This window comes from Canis lupus, chromosome 16 (genome assembly GCF_011100685.1).
Source record: "Canis lupus familiaris isolate Mischka breed German Shepherd chromosome 16, alternate assembly UU_Cfam_GSD_1.0, whole genome shotgun sequence".
Classification (NCBI taxonomy): Eukaryota; Metazoa; Chordata; class Mammalia; order Carnivora; family Canidae; genus Canis; species Canis lupus.
The window spans coordinates 53,001,920-53,027,065 of record NC_049237.1 but is presented as its reverse complement, the minus strand read 5'-3'; the positions used below and the strand labels follow the sequence as shown (position 1 = coordinate 53,027,065).

The window sequence follows — 25,146 nt, the reverse complement described above, 5'->3', positions numbered from 1 at the left end:
CTAATGGTGGCCACTGGTGATGTTGACAAGATCAGTTTCAGTGGAATAGTCTTAATTGGGGTGAGTCATGCAGACGGTGGGCGGTGAGGCTATAGAGATTACTATTATAGACACATTTTTTTAAGGAGTATTACTCTTAATGCAAATGAAATCAGGCTTCAGCCAGCATCTGCAGAAAATTAAGAGGCCAAGGATCGTTTTTTCTTTAATGGGAGATTTAACATTTATGTTTTGCCCCACATTGTCAACATTTTCTTTTTCTGCTTCAGTGTTCCCATCGACACTGAATATTTTTTTTTAAAGATTTTATTTATTTATTCATGAGACACACACAGAGAGAGAGAGAGAGAGAGAGAGAGAGAAAGGCAGAGGGAGAAGCAGGCTCCATGCAGGCAACCCAACGTGGGACTCGATTCTGGGATTCCAGGATCACACCCTGGGCCGAAGGCAGGCACTAAATCATTGAGCCACCGCCACCCAGGGATCCCAACACTGAATATCTGTATTAAAATCCTCCAGTATGACTCCTCCTTTTTCTCCACTCACATTTGGCTGTGTGGCACAAAGTAGGGTTAAGTGTTGCTAGATGAGAAAGATAGGGGCAGAAAGGCCGAAAAAAGTTAAAGCTGCACGTTAAACACCACAAAATGTGAACAAATAAGTGAAGCGATTTCAAGAGGAAGGTATTGACAGTGTAAAAGAGAGATGGAGTTAACTTGAGGAAGGTAAATTTTGAAGGTAAAATTGGGATTTTGGGGTTCCTGTCGTAAGTGAACTGAAAAATTTGAGAATCACACAGTTGTGAATTACATGACTTATCGATAATGCCAAAATTTACATGTTGATAGAGATGTGAGCAGAACATTTCGTGACTGACTTGAGACTGAAGGAAAAAGGAAATTCTCTGGAGGAGACTTAGGGGAACTTAGTGGCTGGAGTGTTGGGTAGATTCTTCCAGATGTGGACACCTCCAGGAGTGCTGAAAAAAAAAAAAAAATAGAGCCAGAAGCATGGTGGTGATCTACGTGCTGGTACATTCCCAGGATGAAGGGTCTGTAAGTTATTGCACAAGAACAGGTTTGGTTTGGTACCGTGTGGAAGAGGCATTCTCCTTCCTTCCTTTTGTCCTGTTTGCCTTTGGAAGAGGAGACAGAGAGGCTCTGTACAGAACAAGGGGAAACTGGGACACCTTCTACCTCTAGGCCTTTCCATAAATGGAGTTTAGGAGAGAAACCAGAGAAGCAAAAGAAGCCAATCCTCAAATAAAATAAACTCTGGAGAACTAGTGCCCCCCCCCCTCCCCCCCGGGAAATCCACTTGGATTGATTTTTTTCCCACCTTTACAGGTTTAATTGATAAAATTGTAAGGTATTTAAGTGCATATCTTGGTGATTTGATATAGATGGTGAAATGATTCCCACCATCTAGTACTAGATAAAAAAAAAAAAAATCCATCACCTCTTTATTTCTCTTGTGAGAGCATTTAAGTTCTCAGCAAATTTCAGTTACAGCGTACACTTATCAATGATAGTCACAAGGTTTTCCATTAGACCCTCAGATCTTATTTGTTTCATGGCTGAAAGTTTGTACATTTTTACTAAAGTGTCTCTGTTTTGTGCCAACCCATGGCAACCACTTTTCTGTTATTTCAATGAATTTGTTTGTTTTTCTGATTCCATGTATACAAGAGGCCATGCAGTATTTTTTTCCTCTGTTTGGCTGATTTCTTTTTTTTTTAATATATTTTATTTATTTATTCATGAGAGACACAGACTGAGAGAGAAAGAGAGAGGCAGAGACACAGGCAGAGGGAGAGGCAGGCTCCATGCAGGGAGCCGGATGTGGGACTCGATCCCGGGACTCCAGGATCATGCCCTGGGCCGAAGGCAGGCGCCAAACTGCTGAGCCACCCAGGGATCCCCTGTTTGGCTGATTTCACTTAGCATATGATCTCAAGGTTTTTCCATGTTGTGGCAACTTGGAGAATTTCTTTCTTACTCACATATGACTAATTCCACTGTAGCGTGTGTGTGCACGCATGTGTATGCATGTGTGTTCATATATATGGAGATAGAGTATATGTGTGTGTGTGTGTGTGTAAACACACTTTATAAATTCATCTATCGGTGAACACTTAGGTTGTTTCCTTATGGTGGCTTTTGTGGATAATGCTGCAATGAACGTGAGAGTGCAGATAGGTCCTAGAGAACTTGTTTCCTTAGAATATATGCCCTGAAGTGAAATTACTACATATGGTAGTTCTCATGTGATTTTTTTTTTTTTTTTTTTTGAGGAGCCTGCATATTGTCTTCCATAGTGGCTGGATCAGTTTACACGGCCAACGGTGTACGAGGGTTCCTTCTTCTCCAGTGCCAGTGTTTGTTGGCTTTTGTCTTTTTGATGGTAGACATCCTAAGAGGTATAAGAGGATATCACACTGGATTTCATTTGTACTTCCCTGATGGTTAGTGAGGTTGAACACCTTTTTATATACCTGCTGGTCATTTGTACATCTTTTTCAGAAAAATGTTCATTCTGGACCACTGCCCACTTATAATCAGATTATTTGCTTTCTTATTACGGAGTTGTGTGAGTTTTTTGTTGTTGTTGTTGTTGTCTTTTTTTTACTTTTAAAACGTATTATATGATTTTCGAATATTTTTAACTATTTTGTAGGATGCCTTTTCTTTAAAAAAATAATTTCCAGTTAGTTAACATACAGTGGAATATTAGTTTGAGGAGTACAGTTTAGTGATTTAACACTTAAATAAAATACCTGGTGCTCGTCACAAGTGCACTACTTGATCCCTACCATCTCTTTAACTCATCCCCTACCCACCTCCCCTCTGGTAACCATCAGTTTCTTCTCTAGAATGAAGTGTCTGTTTCTTGGTTTGCCTCTTTTTTCCCCTGTATTCATTTGTTTTATTAAATTCCATATATGAGTGAAATCATATTGTATTTGTCTTTGACTGACTTATTTCACTTAGCATACTACTCTCTAGCTCCATCCACGTTTTTACAGATGGCAAGATTTCCTTCCTTCTATGGCTGAGTAATATTCCACTGTGTGTGCTGTTTACATACATACACACTGCTGCTTCTTTATCCATTCATCAGTCAATGGACATTTGGGCTCTTTCCATAATTTGGCTATTGTAGATCATACTACTATAAACATCAGGGTCCATGTATCCCTTCCAATCAGTAGTTTTGTATTCTTTGGGTAAATAGCTAGTAGTACAATTGCTGGATTGGAGATGGTTCTATTTTTAACTCTTTGAGGAACCATACTGCTTTCCAGAGTGGCTGCGCCAGTCTTCATTCCCAACAACAGTGTAAGAGGGTTCCCCTTTTTCCACTTCCTTGCCAATACCTGTTATTTCTTGTGTTGTTGATTTTAGCTATTCTGATGGGTGTGAGATGATTATCTCCTTGTAATTTTATTTTGTACTTTTTGCTGATGAGTGATATTGAGCATTTTTTCATGTCTGCTAGCCATCTGTATATCTTCTTTTGAAAACATTTTCTGCCCATTTCTTAACTGGATTATTTGTTTTGGGTGTTGAGTTTTATATGTTCTATATACTTTGAATACTAACCCTTTATGAGACATGTCATTTGTAAATGTCTTTCATTCCATAGATTGCTTTTTAGTTTTGTTGATTATTTCCTTCATTGTGTAGAAGCTTTTAATTGTATTTATTTATCTTTTTTTTTAAGATTTTATTTATTTACTCATGAGAGACACAAAGAGAAAGAGAGGCAGAGACATAGGCAGAGAAGCAGGCTCCATGCAGGGAGCCTGATGTGGGACTCGATCCTGGGACTTCAGGATCATGCTCTGGACCAAAGGCAGGCGCTCAACCACTGAGCCACCCAGGTGTCCTTAGAAGCCTTTTATTTTGATGAAATCCCAATAGTTTACTTTTGCTTTCGTTTCTCTTGCCGCATATATGTCAAAGATATTATTGCCTATATTCTTTAGGATTTTAATGGTTTCCCCTCTTAATTTAGGTCTTCCATCCATCTTGAGTTTATTTTTGTTTATGGTGTAAGAAAGTGGTCTGGTTTCATTTTTTTTGCAAGTTGCTGTCCAGTTTTCCCAACACTATTTATTGAAGAGACTATACTTTCCCTGTTGTATATCATTGCCTTTGTCATAAGTTAATTAACAATATATACAAAAGTTTATTTCTGGACCCTCCATTTTTTCTGTTGATCTGTATGTCTGTTTTTATGCCAGTAACAGACTGTTTGATTACTATAGCTTTGTACTATAGTTTGAAATACAAAACATATGCTATCTCCAGTTTCATTTTTTTTTTTTTGGTAGATTTTATTTATGAGAGAGAGAGAGAGAGAGGCAGAGACACAGGCAGAGGGAGAAGCAGGCACCATGCAGGGAGCCCGACGTGGGACTCGATCCTGGGACTCCAGGATCACACCCCGGGCTGAAGGCAGTGGTAAACTGCTAAACCACCAGGGCTGCCCTCCAGCTTTGTTTTTTTTAGGATAGCTTTGGCTATTTGCAGTCTTTTGTGATTCCATAGAAATTTTAAGATTGTTTGTTCTATTTCTTTGAAAAAAATGCCATTGGAATTTTGATAAGGATGACAGTGAATCTGTAGACTGCTTTGGGTCATATGGACATTTTAGCAATATCCTCAAAATTCATGAGCATGGAATATCTGTCCATTTAATTGTGTCTTCACTTCTTTCAATGTTTTAAGTGTTCAGTGTACAGATTTTTCACTCCTTGGTTAAATTCATTCCATGATATTTTGATGCAATGGTAAATGAGATTGTTTTCTAGATTTCTTTTTTGGAACTTATTGTTAGTATGAAAACATTTTTTGTCTATTACTTCTGTATCCTACAAATTTACTGGATTCACTTATTGTAAAACTTTTGGCAGAGCTTTTAGGATTTTCTATATATAATATGTCATCTGCAAATAAAAAGTTTTCCTTCTTTCCTTCATATCTGAATGACATTTTTCTTGACTAATTGTTCTGGGTAGGACTTCTTGTATATGTTGAATAAAAGTGGTTAAGATTGGTAATCCTTGTCTTGTTCCTCATCTTACAGCAAAAGCTTTCGAATTCTCATTGTGAAGTATGATGTTAGTTGTGAGCTTGTCACATATGGCCTTTATTTTGTTGAGGTTCATTTTTGCTGTACTTTTTTTTTTAATCTTGAATGAATGTTGAATTTTGTCAAATGCTTTTTCTGCATTTATTGAGTTTACAGGATTTTTACCTTCATTTTGTTAATGCAAGGTACCACATTGTTATGCAAATGTTGAACCATCCTAACATTCTTGGAATAAGCCTTAAATGATAAGTGTGTGTGATCCTTTAAAAATATTGTTGAACTTGGTTTGCTAATATTTTGTTGATGATTTGCCTCCATGTTAATCAAAGACATTGTCTTACACATTTTTACTTTTTGTGTTATCCTTTTTTGGCTTTGGTATGTGATAATTTTAGACTCATAAAGAGTTTGAAAGTTTTCCTTTCTCTCTCTCCCTCTTATTTTATTTTATTATTTGATTTATGGTAACAGTTTGAGAAGAATTGGTATTATTTCTTCTAATGTTTTGTAGAATTCACCAGTGAATTGGTCTGGTCCTGAACTTTTTTTGGGTAGGTTTTTGACTACTGATTTGATCTCTTAACTAGTAATTACTCTGTTCAGATTTTCTCTTCCTTCATGGGTCGGTCTTAGTACCTTGTTTGTTTCTAATACTTTATCCATATCTAGGTTTTCGATTTGGTGTTATATGATTGTTAATAGTAGTCTTTTATAAATCTTTCTAATTGTATATCAATTCTAAAGTCTCATTTCTAGTTTTAAATACTCTTTTTTCTCGAATCTGGCTAAATATTTATTTTGTTCATTGTTAAATAAAAACTTCTAACTTTAGTTTCATTGATCTTTTCTTTCCAGTCTCCATTGGTTTATTTCCCTTCTAATCTTTTCTTTTTTCCTTCTGTAGTTTTTTTTTTTTCTTTGATCTAAGTCCTTGAGATAGAAAGATAGGTTGTTTGAGTTCTTTGTTTTTGTGTAATGTAGGCTATGAACTTTTCTTTTAGAACTCTTCATCTTGCATCCCATTTGGTATATGTTGTATTTCCCATTATTATTATTTCCCTATTGATTTCTTCATTGTCTCATCAGTCATGCTGTTTAATCTCCATATATTTGGAAATTTTTCACTTTCCTTCATATAATTACTTTCTAGTTTCATATCATTGTGACCAGAAATGCTTTATATGATTCCAGTCTTTTAAAATTTATTAAGACTTGTTTTGTGACCTAACACATAATCTATCCTGGAGAGTGTTTCATTTTCACTTGAGAAGAATATGTATTCTGTTGCTTTTGGATGTAATGTTCTCTATATATCAAGTCCTTCTGGTTTAACATGTGATTAAAGAAGGATGTTTCATTATTGATTTTTCTCCCTGGATGATTTTTCCATTGATGAAAGTGGTGTATAAAGGTTTCCTACTATTACTCTATTGCTGTCTACCTCTCCTTTTCTGTCTGTTAATATTTGTTTTGTACATTTAGGTGCTCCTATGTTGGATGCATTAATATTTACAAGTGTCAAAACTTCTTGAAGGATTGGCCCTTTTATCACTATAAATGATCTTTGTCTCATTACAATTTTTGTCTTAAACTCTAGTTTGATATAGTATAACTAATCCTTCTTTTTAAAAATTTTGTTTACATAGAGTATTTTTCCATAATTTTACTATACTCTATATGTACTTAAAGCTGAAGTGAAATAGTTTATAGGTAGTATATAGTTGAGTCTTGTTGTTTCTCTTCATTCACGCACTCTGTGTATTTTAATTTTTAAATTTGAATATAGTTGACACACATTGTTATGTTAGTTTTAGATGTACAACATAGTGATTCAACATCTGTACACATTATGCCATGCTCACCACAAGTGTAGTTACCATCTGTCACTATACAACCTATTATGATATAATTAACTGTACTCCCCATACTGTACCTGGTAGTCCCATGATATATTCATTCCATAACTAGAAGCCTATATCTCCCTCTCCCCTTCACCCATTTTGCCCATCCCTCCACCCCCTTCCCTCTGGCAGCAATCAGTTTGTTCTTTATATGTCTGATTCTGCTTTTTGTTTATTCATTTGTTTTTAAGATTCCACATGTAGATGAAAATATGGTGTTTGTCTTTCTCAATCTGATTTATTCCACTTAACATAATACCCCTAGGACCGTTCATGTTGTCACAAATGGCAAGATCTCATCCTTTTTTATGGTGGCATAATATTTCATCATATGTATATGTATATACATGCACATATATACATACACATGCCACATCTTCATTATCCATTTGATGTATACTTATGTTGCTTCCGTATCTTGGCTATTTTAAATAATACTGCAATAGGCATAGGGGTGCATATGTCTTTTTGAATTAGTGTTTTCATTTCCTTTGGATAAAAATCCAGTAGTGGAATGATTGGAACGTAGTTTCTATTTTTATTTTTATTTTTTTTAAGAAACTCCATACAGTTTTCTGCAGCACTATACCAATTTACATTCCTACCATCAGTGCACAAAAGGACCTTTTTCTCTGTATACTGGGTAGTAATACTTGTTATTTCTTGTCTTTTTGACCCTAGCCATTTGAAGACATGTGGAGTAGTATCTCACTGTGGTTTTGATTTGAATTTCCCTGATGATTAGTGATGTTGAATATTTTTTTCATGTGACTGTTTTTGCTGACTACCTGTATGTTTTTGTTGGACAAATGTCTATTCATATCCTCTGCCCATCTTTAAATCAAATTGTTTTCTTGTTTTTATTACTTTATATATTTTGAATATTAATTCCTTATCAGATATGTTATTTGCAAATATCTTCTACCATTCAGTAGGTTGCCTTGTGTTTGTCAATGATTTCATTTACTGTATAAAAGATTTTATTTTGATGTAGTCCCAGTAGTTTATTTTTGCTTTTGTTTCCCTTTGTCAAGAGACATATCTAAAAAAACGTTTTTTTTTCCTGCTAAGGCCAGTATCAAAGAAGTTACTGCCTATCTTCTTTTCTATAATTTTTATGGTTTCAGGACTCACATTAGGGTCTTTAATCCACTTTAAGTTTATTTCTGTGTATGGTGTTAAAAAGTGGTCCAGTTTCAGTCTTTGGCATGTAGCTGTCCAGTTTTCCCAGGACTATTTATTATAGAGACTAACTTTTCCTCATTGTGGTATCTTGCCTTGTTATATGTTAATTGACCATATAAGAATGGGCTTATTTCCTGGGTTCTCTGTTCTATTGATCTATTGTCTATTTTGTGCCAATATCCTACTGTGTTTATTTTTTAAAGGTTTTATTTATTCATAAGAGAAACAGGCAGAGACACAGGCAGAGGGAGAAGCAGGCTCCCTGCAGGGAATCTGATGTGGGACTTGATTCCAGGACCCCGGGATCATGCCTTGAACCAAAGGCAGATGCTCAACCATTGAGCCACTCAGGTGTCCCCAAATATCCTACTGTTTTGATTACTATAGCTTTATAGTATATATTGCAATATGGAATCGTTATACCTCCAGCTTGTTCCTCTTTGTCAAGTTTGCTTTGGCTATTTGGGTCTGGTGATTTGTTAATTCCTCTGTTCCTTTTTCTTCTTTTCTTTTTCTTTTCATAATTTGCTCATTTTCAGTACTGGCAGGTTTGAATTCTTTTCTCTTTAATTTTGTGTATCTGTTATAGGGTTTTGATTGTTGTTGTGATGAGACCTATATATAAAACATCCTGTTTTTATTAGTCTAAGATCTAAACATTGTAAGTTTGAACACATACTAAAGCTTTATATTATCCTCTCCCACCCACATGTTGTATGTTTTGAATGGTAAAATTACATCTTTTTACCTAATGTATCCAGTAACAAATTATTGTAGTTATATTTATTGCTTCTGGCTTTTAGCCATCATACTAGATTTATAAATAATTTCCCTACCATCTATACAATATTAAGGTATTGTGAAACATATATTTGCCTTTACCAGTGAGATTAAGTTTTATATGCCTTCCTGTTACTCATTAGCATTCTTTTGTTTCAACTTGAGGAAGTTCCTTTAACATTTGTAAGGCTGGTCTAGTGGTGGTGAACTCCAGGTTTTGTTTGTCTGGAAAATCATCTCTTCTTCAATTCTGAAGGACCATTTTACCCAGTGGAACATTCCTGGTTGGCTCCCCTCCACCCCTGCCGCATTTTCTTTTTTATTTATTTTTAGAGATGTTATTTATTTATTCATGAAAGACACCCAGAGAAAAGCAGAGACATAGGCAGAGGGAGAAGCAGTCTTCCCACAGGCAGCCTGATGTGGGACTCAATACCAGGATCCCGGGATCATGACGTGGATCAAAGGCAGATGCTCAACCACTGAGCCACCCAGGTGCCCATCCCTCTACACTTTAATATATCATGCAAATCCCTTCTGGCCCACGAAGTTTTTACTGAAAAATTTGCTGAGAGTCTTATGGGGGTTTCCTTGTATGAAACAAGTTTCTTTCTTGCCGCTTTTAAGATTCTCTTTTTGTATTTAAGTGTAGATAGCTTACTTATAAAGTGCCTCAGTGTGGCTGTCTTTGGATTCATTTTGTTTGGAATTTTTTGGGCTTCCTGAATCTGGATGTCTTTCTCCAGGTTAAGGAAACTTTCAGCAATTATTTCTTTGAATACATTTTTTGTCCCTTTCTTTTTCTCTTCTGGGGCTCCTTATAATGTGTATATTGATATGGTCCCATAATCCTTTAATCTATCTTAACTTTTTAAAAACTTTTGTTTTTCTGGGTGAATTCTACTGCCCTGTAGTTGAGTTCATTGATATTTTCTTCTGTTTCTTCTAGGCTGCTGTTGAACCTATCTACTGAATTTTTCAGTTTAATCAGTGTATCCTTCATCTATGTGGTTTGTTTTGTACTTCATTATATTTTCTATGTCTTTGTTGAATTCTCACTTTGTTCATCTGTGTTATTCTGACTTTAGTGAGAATCCATATGACCATTATTATTAACTCTTTATCAGGCAAATCACTGAACTCCTTTCCATTCAGGTATTTTTTCTGTCTTTTATCTTGTTCTTTTGTTTGATACATACTTCTCTGTTCTTCATTTTCATTGGCTATTTGTATTTATTTCTGTGCATTAGATAAAACTGCCATCTTTCCCGGTCTTCATAGAATGGTCTGGTGTCTCAGAAAAACTTTACTGCTCAGCCTAGCCCTAGCTCTTGGTTATTTTTCAAGCCATTGAATGTCCAAGCTGCTCCTTTGTTCTTAGTGGCTCATGCTAGTTGAGGACATGCTCAGACACATAACTGAGTCAAAAGGGGTGATTTTGTTCAACACTTAGGTGCTTGGGCTGACTGGAAGCTGGCCTCTAAGCTAGAAGCATTTAACATATGCACATAGAACTTTTTCAGACAAAGAATGAAAAAAATATATGTTTCTCTGTTTCCTCTGCACTGAGCCATTGGGGATAGCTAATTAAGAACTGCTTTTTGTTTTTTTTGCTTGCTACATTCCATTGGGCCCTATTAATACAATTCTTGTTTCCTACCAAAGCCAGACAATCAATGTTTGTGCCTCTGAGTGGCAGTTTCAAAAGCTGGGGTGCTAGATATGTGTATAAGTTCCAGGGAACTATTGGTGATTTGGAGCAGGCTGCAGGGAGAATGAGGAGATGGTGTCTGGCTGTCATTGTCTCAGGGGAAGATCACAGTCTGTCCCTAGTTGTATGCCAAATTAGAAGCCTGACCCTCAGGCAGTAGCTTTTAAAGTATGCAAATAACCATTTTCAGGGAAATACTGGAAGATAGGTATTTCTGTCTACTGCTTCTGTGCTGAGTCCTGGTGGATACCAGCTGATTAAAACTTGTTTCTTGGCTGCAGTGTTGTTAAACTCAGGAATGTAAGCCCCATTGGCCACCAGAGCTAGGATTTCAAGGGCTGTATCCTCTGACTGGCAGTCATAAATGTGAGGCATGTGCACAAGCTCTTATCAGGGAGACCTCTATTACCTGGAATGGGGCAGAGGAAAACCATGAATATGGCACTTGTAACCCTCCCTTGCCTCTGGAGAAGATTGTTGAGGGCTTCTAGATGTATGTTAAATTATAATCCTGACCTTTAGACTGTAGCTTATAGAGTACACAAACAGGTCTCTTTCAGGGAAGGACTGGGATATGAGCCTTTCTGCCTGCCACCTTTATAGCAGGCCCTGGGGGATGGGCATGGCAGTCCTGGAGCCTGTTATGAATGAATTATTTCTTTGTTTGCTATTATCTTATGGGCTCATGGACATAAACCCTAAGGTGTTTTGAAGGTCTTCCCTCAGATGGAAGTCTTAAAAGTTGGGGTGCTATATGTTAGGTTTAAAGCCCTCATTCCTCATGCGGAAGGTGGGTATTGAGTACCATCTTGATTGTTTGTTAGTGTGTCAGGATTGGGGTTGATGGTGAGAGTGTGGCTAAGTTTTTTTTTTTTTTTTTTTTTTTTTTACCTGCTATGATATGAAATTATTCTTATTTGCATGGTATATAGGAATTGCTCATTTAGTTCCTGGGTTTCATTAACAGGGAAATGTCCCATAGCTGTAGATTTGGTGTGTCCATGGGTAGAACAGAGTTTGGAAGCCTCCAATATTGCCACCTTGGACTAGAACCCCTCTAGTTTGTTTTGAGTGGAGCAAGAACATGGGGGATACTTTCAGAGACAACATGGTGCTCATGGGGGACCATGGTCTTCTCTGGGCCCTGTAGAAAGATGAGGGCTTTGGCACTGGGTGAAGGAGAGGACACACAGAAGGAGGGATATGGGAACCAGAAAGGAGGCTTTGAGGCAAGGCCTTGGAGTCATGAGTTTCTAATGGTGATTGAGGTACAGAAGACTGGGAGTGTTAGGATTTTGGGGGGAATATGAAAAAATCATTTGGTATTACAGATTTTTTTTTCTTGAGCTACCTCTTTTCCTAACAGAAGGGCCAGAGATAAGTCAAAGCTAAAGGAAGTCTTATTAGGAACTCATGTTGCTTACTAGGAAAATGGTAGTAGGAAGGAAACAAAAAGGCTTTAGGTAAGCCTCTTCACTGTATTTAAAAAATAATAAAACATGGAGTTTTTACAAACCAGAGCAGCAAACTCAATTCTACAACTTGCAAGTCCTAACTAATACTCTCTTATGTAAGATTCTGTGTCTTTATGGATTATCACCTCTGATTTTTAGACTTTGTAGTCACCTTAGCTATTCTGTATTTTGTCTCTAAGTCTTGTTTTGAATTTCACACTTTTCACATGTCTTATCAACTTAAGCTCATTAGTAGTTAACACAATTTTTTTTTTATTTTTAGAAAACAAAGCATATGCAGTGGTTTCTATATACTGACATAGGTATGATTATAATACACGTAGGATTTGAACGGTTATTATTCATTTAATCTTCAACTTTGACTTCATGTTAGAATTACATGCAGAGTTAAAACATATTTCCTGGGCTCCAACCACCAGAAAAATGAATCTCTGATGGTCTAGCCCAAAAGATACAAGTTTAAAAGCTCTCCAAGTGATTTTATTGTGGAGTCAGTGCTTAGATTACCTGAATTATCTTTTCAAGCTATGTAGACCTCAGAAAATCCATGTGACTACAGTTTTCTTTCCTTTATAGAATTTAGTAAATTATAAACTTACCTGTTTTAACACTATGTAAATAAGATATACTCAAGACAAAAAAAAAGTGAAATCCTTGATTAATCTCTTACATCTGTAGAATCAAATTGAAATTTCTTGATGTAAGGACTTTCTGTGAGTTGGCTTTTCCTACTTACCTAGTTTCAGTGTATTCAAGTCTCCCTGTGCTTGATCAGCCTTTGGCTCAGTGCAGTTGCCCCTTTTCTTTCTCTGATCATTCTCCACTTAGATTGGTTGATGAGGATATGTTCATGCAGTGGCCAGGCTCTATAGAAAGTCCATTTTTATAAGTTCATAGGGTTTGAATTCAAACAAGTGTATTTATCCCCAATGTAAATAGATTACTTTTTCATCCCTTAAATTTTCCTGCTCAAAATAACGTAACATTCCTAATTAAAATCTTCAGTGATGAATAGGAATATTAATGGGCTATGAAACTATTTCAATGTAAAGCAATTTTTACATTTTTCTTCATGATGCAGTCTAAATTCCTACAGTTCTAAAACAACTTTTTGCAATTACTTGTGCAAACCCTATTACGTATACAAAAATGCAGTACATTTACCCCTTTCCAGACTTCTCAGTAAACCTAAATGATTCTTTAATTGAATGCCTACAAGATGCACAGGCATAGTTTTTTGTGGAAAGGCCATGGAGTAAATATGTAGGTTTTAGTATCCACATATAATTTGTGTTGCATATTCTTTCTACTTCCCTTCTCTTCCTCTTCCCCCTCATTTTTCCTCACCTTTTATTCCTATTTCTCTTCTTTTCCTTTTCAACCCTTTAAACATGCAAAAAACATTCTTAGCTCAAGGATTATATGAAAACAGACTTTCGGCTAGATTTTACCACGGATGATACTTTGCCAATCTCTGGCTTAGAATAATGCCTGGTACATGGTAGACAATATATATTATCTGAGATACTAATATTTTTCTCCTGTTTTATGGAACTTCTGTTCTTTGTTTTTAAAAGGTATGAAATTGATCACTATTAAAAATACATTATACTATACTAATAATATACTAATAATAGTATACTAGTACACTAGATAAGACTTTATTTATTCCACAAATAATACTTAGAAATGTTAATGATTTAAACATTGCTAACTAATGGTCAACTTGTTAGCACTTATAGCTATTAAATATGTTTTAAAAATCTTTAGTGTCTTTATTAACCTTTTGCCTGAGACTTCCCTAAAATTTATTGTTTCTCACATTCATTAAGTTTGCTAGGATATTTGAACATTTTTATTCTTTCATTCAAAGTCTGGACAGCTTGTCCACCTCATGACTTTTTTTTAGTATCTTAATTATTCAAATATTTTTAAGAATATTTCCAAATTCTTGCAAGCAAAAACTAGACAGATTCTCATAGTATCTGATTCTGATTACAATGAAGACAACACTTTTGTAAATTTTATTGATTTATATATTATGACTATTGGAATAGACATATTCATTTTGTCAAAAACATTAGTTCACACATAACATCATATGCAACATCAACTTGAAATATTTGCCCAACAAACTTATTTTTATGTGTATCACTTTGCTCATGAAACAAAATCAGCTCAAATAAACTCCAGTATTTTTTATTCAGTACCTAAGCTTCTACTTTCCTTCAATAGAGTTTCTCAGTTGTTTCATGTTTAGCCATTATCTGTTACTCATAATTGGACATTTATGTTTTTGAATCCTAAGGTAATTGTATTTAACATCTTTTATGCCATGGACCCTTAGGAGAGTCTAACGTAATCTCCAGGCCCTTTTAAACGACTAAGCTTGCATCTAAATTGCCAATAACACAATTACAGCAAGTTTACAAGTACTTATGAATTCTATCCACATACTACTTAGGGTTCAGAGATTGAAGTTTAATGACATCCTTCTTTAAGACTACATCTCTAAAACACTATTACAGCTTTCCTAAAAATTTGTTCTAATTAAATCCATTTCTCACAGGCCTCCATTTGACATAACATTATCAATGAATGAAACTTTGATTTCATCTGAATGTCATGGTCAGACATCTCATCAAACTATTCACCAGTACTTTAATTTTTTCTTCCATTTAGATACTGTACAATTCCATCAAACCTGGATGATATTCATAATCCAATTTCCTTATGACTATTCATTGATTGCCAAACATGGTGGGAGAAAGTCATCAAATCTTTGATTGAGTTCATGTTATTTTTCATGTTAATCATGTTAATCAATTATCATCTGGGTCCTCCCTGAGGATTAGCAAATCTTCCTTTCCTTTGCCACATTTTAATACATTAGTTGTTCAAAAGTGTTTCTAGTCTTCTTAATGATTTTCATATTTAGAAAATTATTAGTTATTGGTAATAAAAAGAGAAGAGAGATGTAGACTTATTTCCATTATACGCACATTCTAATTGGGGACATAGTTGGGAGGAGAAAAACAAGAAAATATAGAGGGTTTATGAGAAAGCAGCTGGAGCAATTCATTCAGTTCTTCAGAAAAGATATATTGAGGGTTTACTGTGTGCCAGGTATTCTTCTAGGATATTTTTCTAGGAACAGATTCACTAATAAATAGGATAAACAAAAATGCTCTCCCTGTTACGGCTTATGTTCAAGTCACATGTAGAGAGGGACAGAGTGGGTCTCAGCAGAATGCAAGTCTTTATTTTAGGTGAAAATAAAGCATGTTCTGATGATAGTAGCACCAGTCATGAAAAATTAAGAATACGATGTTCCAAGCAGAACTGAAAACTATGGAAAGGCTTTGAGTGCAGTCATAAGCAGGGTGGATTCATGAAGTTCTGTTTGGCAGAATCAGGGTAGGGGAGAAGTGTACAGGACTAAATGAAAGGAAAGAGGAAGCAAGATCACACAGAGCTTTGTGAGGCAGAGCACAGAGTTTGGATTTTATTCTAAGTCAATGACAATGTACTGGAAGATCTAAACAGGCTTTTGATAGTATTAGTCTTAAAATTTAAGAGGATTCATTTGATTGTTCTATACAGAATAGAAATAATTCCTAGCTGTGTGACTGCATACTTCAGTTCATCTCTAAATGAGAGTACTGTTAGTACTTAGATGATTTTTAAAAAATGAATTCATGTGTATATAAAAGCATCTTAAGCAGTGTATTGTGCAAATCAAGTACTTCATGAGATTAGGTATTAACTAATTTTAAGAAGTCTAGTGAGAGAGAAGAGAGAGCATGCAAAAAGTTATAATATTAATCCAGACTAAAGATCATGGTATTTTGCACTAAAGTGGAAGGTATGGATGTAAAAGCAATTAATTGAATGAAGATTTTTTTTTTTTTCCAGCAGAGCTGGGGGTGGAATTGATAGGCTTTCATTGATGATTATGTCATGGGTGGAAAGGGAGGAATGTAAAGTCAAGGATACTCAGAGGTTTTGTTTTTTTATTTAAACTACTCTATGCTGGTACCATTTATAGGTTGAGGAATACATGGGAAAGGAGATTTAAGAGTTTTGCGTGATGGTATATTCGTTTTCTTTTTTCAGTATATTCATTTTCAGAGCTGTATTGGATGATAATTGAAATATGTCAGTATGAAATAAAATTTATCAGTGTGGAGTTCTGGAAAGTAGTAAAAAAAAAAAAAAAACCCACAAATTTTGAAGTTGTTTCTATTTAGAGGCCAAGCAGACAAGGGAGACTCAGTGAAGGAGATTGTGGAGAAGGCAGCTGGTAAGATCAGAGAAAAAACATTTCCTGAGGTCTATGTAATGAAAGTATTCCAAGAAGGCAGAGTGGTCAGTGGCATTAAATACAACTGAGAGGTCAAAGAATGGAGAATGGACTAGAGAAGTCATTTATGATCTTGACAAGATAGTCTCAGTTACACTGTGACGAGAGGAGCATGATTGATGTGGATTGTAGAGTGAATAGGAGTTGGGAAATTGGATATAGTAATTACAAACCACATTTTTGTTGGTGAGATTGAAAAAAACAGGCTTATGTTTATTAAATTTATCATATCCTTCCCTGAGGCTACTAACATATTTTTTAAACTTTATGCCATCATGATGATTTTAAAGGAGGTTGTTTTTATTTTTCACTAACATCTCCTTTGATAATTTGACAAGTATCTCTAATTGGCCTGTTGAAATTGTTCTCTTTAGGGCACAAAATATCTTATTGCCACAGGTTTTTTAATTACTATTTTCTTTATTGCCCTTAAACAGATCAGGAATGTTTGACATTTTGGGAGGTATATATAAATATATATAGTTTAATTTATTATAAAAAGACCAGAAGTTCTAAGATTAAGTAACCATACTTTATTTTAATTTTTTTAAGGCTTTAAGAATGCTAAAAAACAGAAAATGTCTCTAATGTATGGCTACACCTTTATAGTATAATAGTGAATAGCTAAAGAGGCCAAGTAGTCTAGGCTGAGAGAAGATGATGGTTGATAATGATGGTGACACACTGAAAGTGCTGATAGATAAAGAAAATGAAATTTGGCTTAGGAAAAAGGAAATATCATTGTTTATATTAATTTATAGAGTTTGGAGGCTGAGATGGGACACTACAGCTAGTGATATATACAATGTTCATCTTTTTCATAGAACTCTACAATAGTCTGAATTTGGTGTTTGACTTTAAGCAATATTATGAAGCTCTATATATCATTTTTTTTTTGAAATTATAGAGCTTTTTGCCTTATTTTTTTTTTCATGGAATGTACTGAGTAATTTAAACCATTAGAAGAGAAATACTCAAGTTTTGGAGCATTGCATTTGTCCATTCCTTGCTTTTGGCACTGTTGTTTCTGAACAGGATGGTATAGATGTTGCTATCACTGTCTACCTTCATTCCTATTCGTGTCCCTTGGATCTAATTTGATGCAGTGAACTTCTCATCAGTGAAGGAAATTTCTCAGAATTACTAGTTAATTGGGCAAGCTAAGGTAGTTGACTTTCTGTTTCATGACTAACAAAAAGTCTCTTAAGCAATTAAAAGCAAAGCAGGATTACAGGATAGTTATAATGGCTAATATTGACTATGCCAAGAACTTTCCATGCATCATCTCATTCACTGCCCACAGCAGTCCCATGAGGTGAACACTCAGTTTTTGTATTTTACAGCTGAGGGAAATGGTACTTAAAGAAGTGAAGTATCTTGCCTTATATCATCCAATAAATTACTGGGAAATTCTGCTCAATAAAGTGGTAGAATTAACTGGAATTCTTGACTGTTTGAATATGTAGTCCTCACTCTTGAAAATGCTTTCCCATATTGGAAAAACCTTTCTAAGTTCCAGTAATAAATTCAATGTGACATAAATAAATAGAAATTTGTGAACACAGTTTATAGTTAGGGAACGTTGATGGTTATGGGTTTTATTTGTTGTTCATATTGCACAGTTGTGCAATTTTTAAACTCATTCTCTAAAAATAGTCTCTACTATAGGGCCAAATGAATATTTTTGGAATAAACTGAAGGAGTAATTTTTTTAATATGAAAAAGTATTCTTGTTTGTCTGATTGATTTTCCTATGTTGTGAAATGGTTACATAATAGATTCAGCTAACATTCATTTTCTCATATAGATACAATAAAAAGAAAAATAATTCTCCTGTAATGAGAATTCATAGGCCTACTTTCAACAACTTTCTTAGATATCATAGAACAGTGTGATTTGTAGTCATCATGTTGTGATTACATCCCTAGTATTTATCTCTCTTATAATTAGAAGCTTGTACTTTTTGACTATCTTCCTCCCCAGTCTCCACCTTTTGTTTATAACCACAAGTCTGATAATTTTTGCTATGAATTTGTATTTTGTTTGTTTTTATAGATTCCACATATAAGTGAGATTACATAGTATTTGTCTTTCTCAGGCTGATTTCACATAGCATAAGACCTTCAAGGATCCTCCATGCTGTTGCAAATGGTAGGATTTTCCTTTTTTATGGCTGAATAATATTCCTGTGTGAATGTGTGCATAGTATATATATGTATGTATGTATGTGTGTGTACACCACAACTTCTTTACCATTTATCCACTAATGTTTCTCTTTCTTCCATTCCCAAATCAGCATTTGTTTTCTCTTGCCTTTTTGATAATGACCATTCTAACAGGCATGAGGTGATATTTCATTGTGGTCTTAATTTTCATTTCCGTATTGACTAGTGATGTTGAGCATCTTTTTATATATCTGGTGGCTTTGTATACCTTCTTTGGAGAAATATATGTTTACCTCCTTTACACATTTTTTTAAATTGGGTTGTTGGTTTTGGTTTTTGTTTTTTTTTTCCTTTTGAGTTGTATGAGTTCTTTATGTATGTTGGGTATTAACCCCTTTCCAGGTATATGGTTTGCAAGTATTTTCTACAATTCCATAGATTGTCTTTTTACTTTGTTGATGGTTTCTTTTGCTATGCAGAGGCTTTTATTTTGATAAGGTTCCACTTGTTTATTTTTGATTGTGTTGCTGATGCTTGAGATGTCATGTTCAAAAAATCATTACTAAGACCCATGTCAAGGAGCTTTCTTCCTGTGTATGTGTGTTTTGTTTGCTTTTTTTTGTAGGAATTAGGGTTACATTTAAGTCTTTAATTCATTTTGAGTTAGTTTTTGTGAGTGGTATAAGATACGGGTTCAGTTACATTCTTTTGCATGTGATTATCCAATTATCCTAGCAGCACTCATTGAAAAGATTATCTTTTCTTCATTGCATATACTTCACTGTCTTGTCAGATATTATTTGTCCATATATGTTTAGGTTTATTCCTGAGATCTCAATATTTTTTCAAACTGTTGGTATATTTTCTGTTTTTATGCCAGTACCATAGTATTTTGACGGCTATAGCTTTGTAGTGTAGCTTTAAATCAGGATGAATGAAGCCTGCTTTGTTCTTTGTCAGGATTTCTTTGGTTATTTGTATTCTTCCGTAGCTCTATACAACCTATAGGAGTGGGGTTTTTTTCTTACTTCTGTAAAAAAATGCCATTGGAAACTTGAAACTTGATAGGGATTACATTGAGTCTATAGATAAATTTTGGTACTATTGACATTTTCATAATATTAATTCTTTCAGTCTGTGCACACATAATACATTTCCAATTATTTGTGTCTTTCTTAATTTCTTTATACCAATGTCTTATAGCTTTCAGAGTAAATCTCTTTCACTCTCTTAAATTTATCTCTAATCACTTAATTGTTTTTTTGATGCTATTATAAATGGGATCAGTTTTTTCCTTTTTGGGGGGGGAAATTGTCAGTGTATAGAAATACTACTGACTTTTATGTGTTAATTTTGTATTCTGCAACTTTACTAGATGTATTGATTTAGATCTAACAGTTTTAATGTCAAATCTTCAGGATTTTCTACATATCAAATGGTTCTCTGCAAATAGAGGCAATTTTACTTCTTTCTTTCCAATTTTTTTTTTTTATGATAGTCACAGAGAGAGAGAGAGAGAGAGGCAGAGACATAGGCAGAGGGAGAAGCAGGCTCCATGCACCCGGGAGCCTGATGTGGGATTTGATCCTGGGTCTCCAGGATCGTGCCCTGGGCCGAAGGCAGGTGCCAAACCGCTGCGCCACCCAGGGATCCCGTTTCTTTCCAATTCTGATGCATTTTTATTTTCCTTGCCTGATCACTCTACCTAGGATCTACAGAGTACCATCTTTTTTTGTTTTTTTACATGCATGAAGAATTTTGTTTTTCAATATCTGCTACCAAATGTTTGTAAAGACCCTACTTTGCTGGGTAGAAAGGATAGTATACTTACCAATCAGTGACCTCTAAGTCTATTCTAATAACTCTCCCATTAATTCTAGCTTAAACTTTGAAACTTTATTTAAGACCATTTAAAATGTCCTCTCAAGAAGCCCATGTCAAATTGTCCACAGTGAATGAACTGTTACCTGCAGAAAGACCTGAGGGGGGGGAATATTTCTTGGTATCTCAAAGGTAGACTTTCTTTGTTATTGTAGAGTAAAATGCTATTCTTTGATGTGACCTATTAAAAGGCAATTGCACTCACAGTACCATCTTGAATAGGAATGCTGAAAGTGAACACCATTGTTTTGTTTTGTTTTTCTTCCTGGATCTTAGAAGAAAAGCTTTTAAACTTTGAACATTGAGTATGATGTTAGCTGTAGGCTTATCCTATGTCATTTTTATTATGTTGAGATATGTTTCTTCTCTGCCTAATTTAAGAATTTTCATCATTAATGGATTTGTCAAATGCTTTTACTGCATCTACTGAGATAAGCATATGATTCTTCGATTCTGTTCATGTGATGTATCACATTGATTTATTTGCATATGTTGAAATATCCGTGCATCTCAGAGATAAACCCCACTTGATCATGATGAATGGTCTTTTTAATATGCTACTGAATTTGGTTTGCCACTATTTTGAGAATTATTCATCAAGGATATTGGCCTATAGTTTTCTAGTAGTGGGTTTTTCCTTTTGATATCAGGATAATACTGGCCTTGTAAAATGAGTTTCTTTGGGTTTTTTTGGAAGACTTTGAGAATAGTGTCAATTCTTCCTTATATGTTTGGTAAAGTTCACCAGTGAAGCCACCTAGTCCTGAGCTTTCCTTTGATAGGAAATCTTTGATTACTGATTCAATGTCCTTAGTAGTAATTGGCCTATTCAGATTTTTCTATTTCTTCCTATCTAATTTGATAAATTGTAAGTTTCTAACAGTTTTTTCATTTCTTCTATGATGTCTAGTTTGTGTTCAGTATTATTACTTCTTATAATCCTTTGAATTTCTTTAGTAATCACTGTAAATCTCTGTTCTCATATTTTTCTTGTGTTAGATCCTTCTTTTTCAGTTTGGTTATTCTAGCTAAGGGTTTGTCAAGCTTGTTTATCTTTTCGAAGAACCAACTATTAGTTTGATTTATCTTTTCTATTGTTTTTCTGTTCTCTATATCATTTATTTCTGCTCCAACCTCTATTATTTCCTGAACTTTGAGTGCCCAGATCAAAATATACCCCCAGCTTGGTTCTGTAGATGAGCAAAGCTTCAGATAGGTAGTGGCTGCTGTGAAGTGCTTCCACAATAGTGGAGAGACCTGCCTGTCCCTCCTGGATTTTCCTTTCCAGTTGGAAGAACAAGAGTCTCAGGGGAGACATCTCCATGTGGTGCTCTGCTGGCCTGGGGGAAGGGCAATGAGGTCAAAGCATAGCCCCTTCTATTTCCTTCTAATGCAATCTGTCTTGGTCTCTGTAGTGTAAGGGGGTGCTTCAGCCTCACCCCTGGTTGTAGGATTCTCTCAGTGTTGTCTTATTCTTGAATAGTTGTTAGTCATTCTTCTTGTGAGGTGGGAGCTAAGTCAGGAACAACCACATCACTACCTTCGTGATATCAATCTCTATTTGTCATCACTAAAGACTTCCTTGATATGTTTTTCTCTAACAATTCTTTTTCTATTACAAAAATTTCACCCATTGAATTAACATTTGTTTCATTGTCTCAGTTAGCATTGGATACCCTATTTAGGTTTTTATTAAAAAGTAACCCAGGATAACTTCGCCCAAAATAATTTCTTTCAAGTTATTATTTTTTTTTAAATCTTTTTTTTTTAATTTTTATTTATTTATGATAGTCACAGAGAGAGAAGGAGAGAGAGGCAGAGACAGGCAGAGGGAGAAGCAGGCTCCATGCACCGGGAGCCCAATGTGGGATTCGATCCCGGGTCTCCAGGATCACGCCCTGGGCCAAAGGCAGGCGCCAAACCGCTGCGCCACCCAGGGATCCCCAAGTTATTTTGAAATTTGCTTAAGACCCCAATACCTTGACTTGAAGATGGCACAAAATCTATTTCTCCTTTGGAGTACTTTACTCTATTGGATCATCCTGTGAGTTTTCTGAAAACCAAAACCTGCTCCTGAGTGGGCAGGTTACTGGGTCAGCTTATTGTTGATACTGTTGCCCTTATTCCTTGTGATCCTTGACACCACACTGAATATTACCCCCACTTGTTTTTCTGACCTAGTTAATCTCCCCTGCATTGATGTCACAGCATCCTCGTTTTTGGACAGAGGGAGCATCTATGAGGGATGCACCTATAGTGCTCTGCTCTAACTAGAATGCCAAACTAGCTACACTTGACCCTTAAATAACACAGGTTTGAATTATGTGCATCCACTTATACACAGATTTTTTTTTCAGTAAATGTATATCCAGTCCTATAAATGTATCTTTCTCTTCCTTATGATTTTCTTAATATTTACTCTATTGTAAGAATACAGTATATAATGCCCATTACATGCAACTGTGTGTTCATTCACCATTTATGTCATTGGTAGGGCTTCTGGTAAATAGTAGGGTATAAATAGTTAAATTTTGATGGAGTCAGAAGATATACATGGGTGACTTTGGGGGGTCGGCACTCCCAATCCCTGCATTGTTCAACAGTCAACTGTATCTTCAATCAATTGTGGTAGTAAGTATTAGAAATTTAAACCTTTATCTATCAGTTTCCAAGCACAGGATTTTAACCAGTACATTTGATGAACTCCATGTTTTTAAGGAGATCCTAGTTCAGCAGTACACAGTGAGCAGCCTTAGTCTTCCAGGAGGTAAAATGGGATTTGGGGGATTGGGAAATGGCAGTTGGATATTGAAAGAATAACATTTCAGAAGCTGAAACTCATTGATCCTACTCAGTACTACTACCACTGATCCTCAAATGAGAGACTCTTCTTTCCCAAACTTTTAGTCAGAGACCTGAAATAATTGCTTTTGGTGAGGGAGTAAACAAATCATAAGTGATAGGTACAAAAAATAATTTTCTGATTATGAAGCTGAACTCTTTTCAAGATTTGATTCATTCATTCATGTGAGACACACGGAGAAAGGCACAGAGACACACAGAGACACAGGCAGAGGGAGAAGCAGGCTCCCCGTGGGAAGCCCCATGCAGGACTTGATCTCAGGACCCCAGGATCACAACCCAAGCCAAAGGCAGACACTGAATCACTAATCACTGAGCCACCCAGGTATCCCTGAACTCATATTTCAGAGTCAGTTCTCTTTAGCCAACATATTACTTGTTTTCTGTGCAGAAGGTGTCACTTCTCTTTCAGCCTCATCCTTGACTTCCCCACGGAAAACACATTCAATATTCCTACTTTTTTACTTCTAGAAAATATGCATTTGCCTTTGTATGTACACTGATTCAAAATTATTATGTTATGTAATGAACAAGTTTGTCTCCATTCCTAGTCACGTGAGCCCCTTTACCATGTGGATGTATAGGTCATGATCCTCTTTTAAAATGAAATAACATAATGTATGTTGTTTGTATTTTTAATTTCCAAATGTTTGAATTCTGTTTCTTTTTCACCACAAGAAAATATTAATTCAAGTCAATTAAAAACAAGATTTGGCCCTGTGCTGAGTAGAAACTTATCTAATAGTAACTTACTTAGTGCCCTTGTGAATACAGCTTTCTAATACACCACCAGGGAGTAGATTCGACTTTGTGATAATTTGGATTATTAGGTATTTAAAAAATAAAACCTCAGCTAGAATTGCACTTTCAATACAAACAACATTCTATTATGTTGTCAGTTCCCTAAGGAGAGTTACCCTTTATTAACTGGAAGTACCTTTTCCATTTACACAATTGATGTTCAAAAAAGAATTTTAGATAATGATAGTAAGAGTGTCATAAAGGAAAGGTTAATGCCTGTATCTATGTAAAAATGTTTTGAGAAGTGTACGATTTGGGGAGAATGAAAAGTCCCAGTCTCTGATGCTAGAAGGAGCTGGTTTTGAATGTATGAAGGTTATTTCATTATTTCTTGTTCAGCCCAACTATGGCTTTGGAGCACTCCGGTAGGAAGAAAGGTGCATGGAGATATTTATCTGTCGGATAAGAGTCTGTTTAAGTTGGAGGTTCATTTTTTATATTGCTACTGTAGAAATTCAGTTAAGTGCAAGATCTAGTGATGGAGACAATAAAGAATGATGGGAAATTTACATTTTCTTTCACTTTTCTTATATTTTCTATAAACACACAGATAAAGCATAATTTCATATAAGAAAAGGAAATAGACTTTCTCTTGCTTTGAATTCTGTGTCAAAATCATCATAAAGCACACTTTGGCCCATGCAGCTTGACACTGACTTGCAAATACTTTTAGCAACATATTTTTTAGTCTTTGATCTTGAATCTATTACCAGAATCTAGAATCTTTTGATTGTGTTACTGGCAAAAACATACTCTTTCACTAAAAACTACTCATAAAATTTCCTTAATTGAGTATTAATTTTCTTTTTCCTAATCTCTAAGATATTGTAGAAGAAATGTACAACATAAATGAAAGGTGTGATTATATTTGGTCACCTGACTGGGTTTGATTTTTCTTTCACTTTTTGCACTATTAAAAAGAAAA

The 25,146-nt window shown here is 35.2% G+C and overlaps 1 long non-coding RNA gene across 1 annotated transcript in view; it reads right to left on the bottom strand.

The window, feature by feature from the left end:
- Positions 1-446: 446 nt before the first annotated feature.
- The window catches only part of LOC119874681, a 37,528-nt gene continuing 12,828 nt past the window's right edge, over positions 447-25,146 (bottom strand). Inside the window, exons 2-3 of the long non-coding RNA XR_005371666.1 lie at positions 12,886-13,015; positions 447-979 (exon numbers count right to left, since the gene is read on the bottom strand). This is a non-coding gene — a long non-coding RNA (uncharacterized LOC119874681). The remainder of the gene's footprint in view (positions 980-12,885; positions 13,016-25,146) is intronic.